Source organism: Mesoplodon mirus (assembly GCF_964341445.2).
Source record: "Mesoplodon mirus genome assembly, chromosome: 5".
NCBI lineage: Eukaryota > Metazoa > Chordata > Mammalia > Artiodactyla > Ziphiidae > Mesoplodon > Mesoplodon mirus.
Window position 1 is genome coordinate 51,890,792 of NC_138980.1, and position 10,578 is coordinate 51,901,369.

Below are 10,578 nucleotides of genomic sequence, written 5' to 3' on the forward strand. Positions count from 1 at the left end.
TTCCTGGGAGAACAGAATAGTGAGCAGGTTAAAGGATGGAGGAGCTACCTGCTCTAATGGGACGTGAACAGTTCTCGGGGGCAGGGAAATCACGGTGTAGAGGACTTAGAATGCCTCTTTAATTACCCTCACATCTAATTGGGAGCCACACAGGAGGTTCTGACTCAAAAGACTGATCCTCCCTCCCACCTTTCCTTCCTCCCTCCCTTCCTTCCTTCCTTCCTTCTTTCCTTTCTGATTTACTGAGCCTCCAGAAGGTACTAGGCCATCAGGGGTGCAAAGATTAAATAAGACACAATTCTTAACTTTTAAAGAGCTCTCAGTGTTATAGCATAAAGAGAAGAAAAGCTGGGAGCAGAATAAAAGTTACAGTGAAAGACCATTTATATACTCAATTTTTAATTTTTTTTATTTGTTCATGATACATGTTGTTTAACACATACTTACAGCTGAAAATGTAAAACAGATTTGGCAGAGACAATCCAAATTTCTGACTGAGGCTGCTGAGGGATGAGGTGGAGAGGAAATGAAATCATCTTTAGACGAGGAATATGTTGCTTATTTTATTTTTAAGAAATTTGACAAATATTTTTTGAATTGTCATTTTTAGATGGTGGATACTTGGTTATGTGGTATATGCTGTTCTTTTATATTTCTCAGTTAGAAAAAAAGCTCAAGAAATTGAATACTTGATTGTAATTCTGTGATACAAGCCACTTTTCTATTTTTCTCCTTCCACATTAATCCCAGAAGAGGGAAGCAGTAGGGATGATCAGAGGTAAAACGGAATCATTCTCTTTCATACCCCCAGTCCATCTATCCTCCAGTCCATATTTTCAGGAACAAATTCTCCAGGATTGAATCAAATAAGTTACTCCATGCTAAGTAAGATAAAATAATACTTGTTCCATGAAATATTTGCACCTTTTCTAGAGACCTCCAGAAGTTAGGAACTAGGACACCCTAGTTTGCAGGCAAGCGATACAATGAAAAGAACACAGAATTTGGAGCCCAACAGAGCTGGAACAGGGGCCCCTAGGTAGCTGTCTGACCTTGGGAAAATTACTACGTCTCTCTGAACTTTAGTCCCCTCATGTGTAAAATGGGTACAATAATACTTCCTAAGGTTGTTGTGAGGTTTAAATGACCACGTGGAAGTTAAGTGTCCAGTAAACCCAGTATGTTTATCTAGAAACCATTAGATTCTTAGCACATGTTAGTCCCTGCTTTCTGAGGGGTAGAATTTCCTCAGAGTGACATCTGAAATATGGCTCCAAGAGCCAACTTAGTAAATGGCCATAGTTGCCAGGACTTCCTCTGTCTTAAAAAAATCTTCCCTCATGGAGAAAACAGAATCATAAGTGGCAGAGATGGTGTAGACACTGGGCCTAAACAAGTCATGGGCTTAGGAGAAGGCAGGAGTTCGAGGATCAGGGAACAACAGATCTGAAAGTGACATCGCTGGTCCTCAGGCACTAGTTCCAAAACCCCTCTGTGCATCACCTGGGAAGGTTGTAAATCACACAGATTCTTGAGCCTCAAATCAGGATGCTTGAGAATGGGACTCAGGAATCTATTTTTCTGAGAAAATTCCCCCTAAAATGCAAATTAAAACAAGGACATATCTTTTTTTTTTTTTGCGGTACGCGGGCCTCTCACTGTTGTGGCCTCTCCCGTTGCGGAGCACAGGCTCAGACGCGCAGGTTCAGCGGCCATGGCTCACGGGCCCAGCCGTTCCGTGGCATGTGGGATCCTCCCGGACCGGGGCACGAACCCGTGTCCCCTGCATCGGCAGGCAGACTCTCAACCACTGCGCCACCAGGGAAGCCCAGGACATAACTTTTTAATCCATCCTGTGATCCAAGTCATGGGACTCTGCACAAAGAGGAGGGTCCAAGGATGCTTGTTGTAGGATTGTTTCAAATAGTGAAAAGTTGGGAACAAACTAAAGTTCATCAGAGAGGTATGTCTGAATAAACTGTGATAGACCTGTATCTTGCAAATTAACAAGAATGAGATGAATTTCTAAATACTGATTGAGAAAGACCCCCAAGAAGTACTGTGTTCAAAAAAAACAAGGTGCAACATCATCACACAATGTGACTTTTGTGTAAAAACAGTAACAACAAGGAAGTAGGTGATACTATATACATTCGATGGGTACCATTATGTTTATAAATATATAGAAAAAGATCTGGAGATACATACTAATCTGATACCTAGAAGGACTGGGGTATGGTGGAAAAGGATATTTTAGCTTTATATATTATGTCTTAACTTTTTACCAGGAGAACGTAAGTCTTAATTCAGGCTGCTATAACAAAATAGCATAGAATGGGTGGCTTATAAACAACAAAATTTATTCTCACAGTTCTGGAGGCTCAGAGTGTGAGATCAGGGTGCTAGTATTTTTGAGTTCTGATGAGAACCTCTTCTGGGTTGCATCTGCCCATTTCTTGTTGTATCCCTACATGGCAGAAGGAGCTAGCTACCTGTCTGGCCTCTTCTCACAAAGGCACTAATCCCATTCATGAGGGCTCCACCCTCATGATGACCTAAATACCTCTCAAAGATCTCACCTCTAAATACCACATTGGGATTAGGATTCCAGCATATAAATTGTGGGAGGGAACACAGACATTCAGTTCTTTGCAATATTGATTCATTACTTAAGTAGATAGTTTTTTTTTTTTTTTTTTTTTTTTCTTTCTGCGGCATGCGGGCCTCTCACTGCCGTGGCCTCTCCCGTTGCGGAGCACAGGCTCCGGATGCGCAGGCCCAGCGGCCATGGCTCACGGGCCCAGCCGCTCCGCGGCATATGGGATCCTCCCAGACCGGGGCACGAACCCGTATCCCCTGCATCGGCAGGCAGACTCTCAACCACTGCGCCACCAGGGAGGCCCAAGTAGATAGTTTTGAAAGAGCTATACTGAGGCATAATTATCATATGATAAATTGCTCATAGTTAATTTGATAAGTTTTGGCACATGTACACACGTGTGAAACCATCATTATAATCCAAATCATGAACGTGTTAGTCACACTGAAAAGTTTCCTCATGTGACAAAGTTCTGTCCAATGACATAAAGAGACATACAGGAAGAAAAGACCTCTTCTTTGTTGAGTGTTGTTTCTACCAATGATGCCTGGAATAGTGTCAGCCAATGTGTGACCCAGAGAAAGCATAGTTTGTTTTGGAACAAAACCAAAATGCATGCAGATGGCAGATGGGGAAAGTGGGAAGAACCTGGGTTCTTAATTAACTTGCCCTGGAACTACCCTACTTTGGAACTTCTGGTTATAAAGCAGAATAAAGTGTTCTTTATTGTTTAAGCCTATTTGAGTTGGGTGTTCTGTTACTTAGAGCCAAAAAAGCACCCAAAGAGATGTGTTTGAGAATTAAGGGAGGGTTGGTGTCCTTACCTTAGAAAGGAGAAAATCAGAAATCCACAGCAAAGGTCATGAGGCAGTCAGAGATGTCTAGCAGAGCAAAGAACTGCTCAAGTTAGGATGTGACATGGGACAGCCAGGAGAGATGGCTAGAACATTTAACCATTCCTCCTGGGTACCCATAACATCACTTGGGAAGATGTGCAGTGGACTTCCTGAAGGCAAGGTAGAAGGGAGCTTGGACTATCGTTATTGGGCATCGAAGAGAAGGGGGACCCCAGACAATTACGGAGCTGGAGGCATCTGGGTTACCCTCGAACACCCTGACTCCCAGTTTCCCCACCTGTTAAAAGCGTATAATAGTTTCCTCCATGACTACCTACAGGGTTATTGTGAGAATGAAGGAAAATCTGAGACAAGACAGGAAGGGCTGCAAAAATCAAACACACAACCCAAATGTTCATCTCTACCTTTTGCTTTCTACATGTCAGAGCAAATCTATTGAACCAAGTCGTCTGGATATCTCTGAGAAGCTGCTATGTACAGTTTATGAGCCTTGGCTACAAGCAAGCCAGAAATTTTTCTAAAAGAGAGATCCTTCCTTAGACCCACTGGCAACATGTCAGTGAACTTTCTGTGTTTGGGCATGTGGAGAAGAATGTAATCAGAGAGTATCTGGACGTGTTTGCAGTGTGCATCTGTGTGTGTGTGTGTGTGTGTGTGTGTTTGCATGTACAGGGATAGCAGAGTGCAGCAAACCACAGTCAGAGTCAGGCAGACTTGAGTGCGAGTCCAAACTCTATTATTTCCCAGCTCCCTGACCTTGAAGACATTCTTCAACCTCTCTGAGCCTCAAGTACTTCACAAGTAAAATGGGGCTGCTATGACTTGCAAAGAGTCGATGAACTTGAAAGCTGAACTTTAAAGTGCTCTGCAGGCACATTAAAAGGATCATACACCATGATCAAGTGGGGTTTATCCCAGGAATGCAAGGATTCTTCAATACACGCAAATCAGTCAATGTGATACACCATATTAACAAACTGAAGGAGAAAAACCATATGATCATCTCAATAGATGCAGATAAAGCTTTTGACAAAATTCAACACTCACTTATGATAAAAACTCTCCAGAAAGTAGGCATAGAGGGAACTTACCTCAACATAATAGAGGCCATATATGACAAACCCACAGCCAACGTCGCTCCCAATGGTGAAAAACTGAAACCATTTCCACTAAGATCAGGAACAAGACAAGGTTGCCCACTCTCACCACTCTTATTCAACATAGTTTTGGAAGATTTAGCCACAGCAATCAGAGATGAAAAAGAAATAAAAGGAATCCAAATTGGAAAAGAAGAAGTAAAGCTGTCCCTGTTTGCAGATACATGATACTATACACAGATAATCCTAAAGATGCTACCAGAAAACTACTAGAGCTAATCAATGAATTTGGTAAAGCTGCAGGATACAAAATTAATGCACAGAAATCTCTTGCATTCCTATACACTAATGATGAAAAATCTGAAAGAGAAATTAAGGAAACACTCCCATTTACTACTGCAACAAAAAGAATAAAATACCTAGGAATAAACCTACCTAAGGAGACAAAAGACCTGTATGCAGAAAACTGTAAGACACTGATGAAAGAAATTAAAGATGATATAAACGGATGGAGAGATATACCATGTGCTAGGAGAAAAGGCAGTCTCTTCAATAAGTGGTGCTGGGAAAACTGGACAGCTACATGTAAAAGAATGAAATTAGAACACTCCCTGACACCATATATAAAAATAAATTCAAAATGGATTAAAGACCTAAATGTAAGGCCAGACACTATCAAACTCTTAGAGGAAAACACAGGCAGAACACTCTATGACATAAATCACAGCAAGATCCTTTTTGACCCACCTCCTAGAGAAATGGAAATAAAAACAAAAATAAACAAATGGGACCTAATGAAACTTAAAAGCTTTTGAATAGCAAAGGAAATCATAAACAAGACGAAAAGACAACCCTCAGAATGGGAGAAAATATTTGCAAACGAAGCAAGTGACAGAGAATTAATCTCCAAAACATACAAGCAGCTCATGCAGCTCAATATCAAAAAGACAAACAACCCAATCCAAAAATGGGCAGAAGACCCAAATAGACATTTCTCCAAAGAAGACATACAGATGGCCAACAAACACCTGAAAGGATGCTCAACATCACTAATCATTAGAGAAATGCAAATCAAAACTACAATGAGGTATCACCTCACACCGGTCAGAATGGCCATCATCAAAAAATCTACAAACAGTAAATGCTGGAGAGGGTGTGGAGAAAAGGGAACCCTCTTGCACTGCTGGTGGGAATGTAAATTGATACAGCCACTATGGAGAACAGTATGGAGGTTCCTTAAAAAACTAAAAATAGAACTACCATATGACCCAGCAATCCCACTACTGGGCATATATCCTGAGAAAACCATAATTCAAAAAGAGTCATGTCCCACAATGGAGATGCTGCACGGAGACCCTCTGCATCCCTGCGAACATGGCTCTGTGAGTGGCGCGGAGCGTGCGGGCCGCAGTCTGCAGCCTGCATGCCATCTCTGCGCCCAACGCGCCCTGCCTGCTGCAGCCCTGGGGACTGAGGGCGTGCACCATCAGGGCACAGCACACAGGACTGGCTCTGCTGTCGGGTCATAAATTCACAGACAAACATGAATGGTTAACAACAGAAAATGGTGTTGGAACAGTGGGAATCAGCAATTTTGCACAGGAAGCTTTGGGAATGTTGTTTACTGTAGTCTGCCTGAAGTTGGGACAAAATTGAACAAACAAGAGGAATTTTGTGCTTTGGAAAGAGTGAAAGCTGATAGTGAACTCTATTCTCCTCTATCAGGAGAAGTAACTGAAATTAATGAAGCTCTAGCAGAAAATCCAGGACTTGTCAACAAATCTTGTTATGAAGATGGTTGGCTGATCAAGATGACACTCAGTAACCCTTCAGACCTAGATGAACTAATGAGTGAAGAAGCATATGAGAAATACATAAAATCTATTGAGGAGTGAAAATGGAACCCCTAACTAGTTTAAAGCAACTTAAAAAAAAAAAAAAAGAGTCATGTACCACAATGTTCATTGCAGCACTATTTACAATAGCCAGGACACGGAAGCAATCTAAGTGTCCACTGACAGATGAATGGATAAAGAAGATGTGGCACATATATACAATGGACTATTACTCAGCCATAAAAATAAACGAAATTGAGTTATTTGTAGTGAGGTGGATGGACCTAGAGTCTGTCATACAGAGTGAAGTAAGTCAGAAAGAGAAAAACAAATACCGTATGGTAACATATATATATGGAATCTAAAAAAAAAAAATGGTTCTGAAGAACCTAGGGGCAGGACAGGAATAAAGACGCAGATGTAGAGAATGGACTTAAGCACACAGGGAGGGGGAAGGGTGAGCTGGGATGAAGTGAGAGAGTGGCATGGACATATATACACTACTAAATGTAAAACAAATAGCTAGTGGGAAGCAGCCATATTGCACAGGGAGATCAGCTCATGCTTTGTGACCACCTAGAGGGGTGGGATAGGGAGGGTGGGAGGGAGACGCAAGAGGGAGGGGATATGGGGATATATGTATATGTATAGCTCGTTCACTTTGTTATACGGTAGAAACTAACACAACGATGTAAAGCAATTATACTCCAATAAAGATGTTAAAAAAAAATAAAGTGCTCTGTAGGCATAAGAATATATCTGAGATGTGTATGAACGAACCTGCATATGTTATGTGTCTTTTAGTTTGTGTGTGTCAGAGCCGGGGAGAGTGGATACGAATAATGTGTGTAGGAGGTAGACAGGTGGGTGTGTATATTTATATATATGGGTGGTATATCTGATTGTGTGTTTAGTTAATGTGTGAGAGGGAGGGAGAGAGGGAGGATGGAAGAGTAAGGAATCAGTAAGAAAGGAAAGGCTGGAGGAAGGAAATTAGGAAGGAAAGAGGGAAACCAGAAAGTGTGAGAGCAGATCTTGCTGTTCTTTCCGGAAGCCTCTGCCATCTCCAAGGATGCAGACTGGAATTGGTTCAGAAACCTCAGGGACTCTCTCTGGAGCCAGTCCATCTGCTGGCTTCTTTCTTCCAGGATCACCGCTCAGCACTTAGAGACATTTCCCAGGAGGCTGGGACTGAGGAAGTGTATGTTCCGAGTGGCAAGGTGCATCTCCTCGGTTCTCCAATAGGTAGGGGGCTGCTCTGTCTCTGGGTGCTTTGCCTCATCTGCACCTGAGCCCCTGGGTCACCCCTAAAACCAGGCTCACCTCTGCTTGCTGCCCACAATTTCCACATCAGCCTGCTTCTCGTTGCCTCCCTTCCTCTGAGCTCTCCATTCCTCCAGGCCACCCTGCACACAGCCACCAGGCTTGCACTCATAAGATACAGGGTGCCCCATTGCCCTCTGCCTAGAAAGCTGTTCACGGCTCTGGGCATGATCTGTCCCTCTGATTTTTCAAGCTGGGCTCAAATATCCCCTCCTCAGGGCTTCCCTGGTGGTGCAGTGGTTGAGAGTCCGCCTGCCGATGCAGGGAACGTGGGTTCATGCCCCGGTCTGGGAGGATCCCACATGCTGCGGAACGGCTGGGCCCGTGAGCCATGGCCGCTGAGCCTGCGCGTCCGGAGCCTGTGCTCCGCAAAGGGAGAGGCCACAACAGTGAGAGGCCCGCGTACCGCAAATAAAAATAAAAATAAAAAAAATCCCCTCCTCAGGGAGGTGTGCTCTGACCTGTCAGCCTACAGCAACATTCTTCTCCTCCTTGAATTATCCATAAAAAAAACTCTATAGCACTTTTAGTGGTGAAAAATAACACACCCACAGCAAAGTACAAGAACATAGGTATAAAAAGCATGGTGGGTGGTTATAAACAGAACACCCATGTAACCACCAGCCCCATTAAGAAATAAACTGTTGCCTGCACCCTAGAAAGAGGCTGTCCTGCATCCCTGAATGGATCCTCCCAGGCACACTCCCTTCTTCCTTCCTTAAGGTAACCACTACCTTGACCTTTTGGTAATCCCATCTGTGCTGACTATTAAGCTATTGTCTCCATGCTTTAAATCAAAATTCTAATCTCTGCTTTGTGATATTAAGGCTGGGACCTTGCAAACCACTTTCCTCATCACCAGCTCAGTTCCTCTTAGAAGCTGCCAACAGGAGGGGCATGAGAAGGAGAGAGCCGGCCTGGAGAAGGGCAAAAGGACTTGCTTTTTCCTCTTTGCTATCTGTACCTGTCAGTGTCACCACAGCAAGGCAGTTTAAATATAAAAGCAGGCAATTGCCTTCCCAGTCTTCATTCTTTTGCTTTTCTAGAACCTACACCCTGATCTTAGAGAACCAGCCTTATTTAGGTGAGGTGAGGACACAGGAGAATTGGGGAGATTTAAGTTAGATGTCAGCCATGCAGAGACACATAATGTCCTTTGTGTGTTGTGTGACATGGAGCAAAGTTTGAGACCTCTTATTAAAGCCCAGTTTCCTCGTCTGTAAAACAGGAATGAGCCGTTCTCACTGACTGTTGTGAGTATTGTAAGGCCAACTGGCCCGAGGCAGGGGAAAGCAATCAGATTCACAGGTTGCATCAGACCGAAACTCTCTGGACCACCCAGTTCCAGAAACTGACCTGGAGACTTTCCACCCAGCCCAGCCTTCCCGCCTTTCGAGGGGCGGGACTAGCAGTCCCAAGACTGATGTAACGGGCGCCAGATATTGCCACGATACCCGAAGAGACCACCAAATAAGGAATACCCTGCGCCCTCCCAGATTCACCACACCGCTTTCCCTTCTTCCCCTATGAAATCTTGCCCAACCCTCACCCGGGTGCGACTTCTCTGGCCCCTTTCTCTCGGACCAGTGAACCTCGCCCGGGAGCGCCCCCTAATAAAGCTCACTTGAAGCTTTCCTCTGTTTCGCGATGCCGTTTGTTAAGATCCGACCTTACAAGTCGAAGTGAGATCACGTGCATAAGGGCCGATCACATCACGCATGCTAAGTGGTCATAAAATGAGAACTCCTGTTAATGCTATTATCGTGGTTGCGAGTGGGCCCTGTCCCCGTTGGAGGGCTCCTTCAGCAAGCCCAGTCCTTGGGAGGAAGGAGCAAGTCACTTGGATCCAGGGCCTTTGGGCGGTGAGCTTTGGGTGGGTGGCTGGTGGGAGCAATGACCAGCCTGAGACATAATCAGAAGCAGGTGAGGAAATCGACAGAGAGAGACTACGCAGCAGAGCGAGGGTGAGGAAAGAGGCCCAGACAGCCCTCGCTGCCTGGGACCTCCGACCACTCACTGTCTCCCCAGCATCAGCCAAAATCTTCTCTAAGAAAGTCCCCCTACCCTTTCCCTGGGGACCTGCAACATGCTATCAGCCACCTCCATGGAGTACCTGAGCTAATTCTCAAGACCTAGTTACATTCACTTTACTGGAATTTTATCAGATTGCCAGCCAGCAGTGCTCCTGATAAGCCACTCAAATCAAGCAGAGGCCAGTGAGGCCTCACCTGGTGATGTTGTCCCACTCTCTATCGGTGATTCCCCAAGTGACCTTGGGAAGTCTGATAACCCCACAGAGCCGTACCTGAGCCTGCAGAGTCCGGTCAAAGCCCTGTGGAGACTGGGCAGAGCAGCATGAGATTGGCAGTAGCCTTAGCAGGGGAAATGGTTGTGCTCTTTGCTTTTTCACACTTAGAAGTTTCTGTTGCTGTTCAGACCACAAAAACCGGCCGTAAATGCCCAGGCAGAACTGGGCCTTCTGGCAGTTTGCTTGGAGTGACTGACCTGAGCAGGCCTAAAAGCCGGGGCTGTGTGGGGAGAGTCCCCGCGTGGCTGTAACTTGAGGGCCAGTGTTGTCCAAAGGCCAACCCATAGTGGCCAATGGCATCCTGTGCGTCTTTGGAATGATTATGGATCGATAAAGCCATGATTGCTCCCTTGCCTGGAGAGCTGCACTGCATTTATCAGGTAAATGAAATGGTCCATCAATAACAATAACAATTTACACTCAGCAAACAGTTATTTAACCACATGTTGATTTCATTAAGGCTGGATCACGGTTATCATCATAATAACAGTGTGTGCTTCCCACTTTCCTGCCTAAGAGTGAAAGGTTTGACAGTACAGTCCTTGTTTGATGCACTGAC

The 10,578-nt window shown here is 44.5% G+C and overlaps 1 pseudogene across 1 annotated transcript; it reads left to right on the top strand.

Moving 5' to 3' along the window:
* The first annotated feature begins 768 nt into the window (after positions 1-768).
* LOC309805342 (glycine cleavage system H protein, mitochondrial-like) lies at positions 769-6,750 on the top strand (annotated as a pseudogene). Its single transcript has 2 exons — positions 769-778; positions 5,941-6,750. The product of its transcript is annotated as a glycine cleavage system H protein, mitochondrial-like (transcript).
* The last annotated feature ends 3,828 nt before the right edge of the window (positions 6,751-10,578 follow it).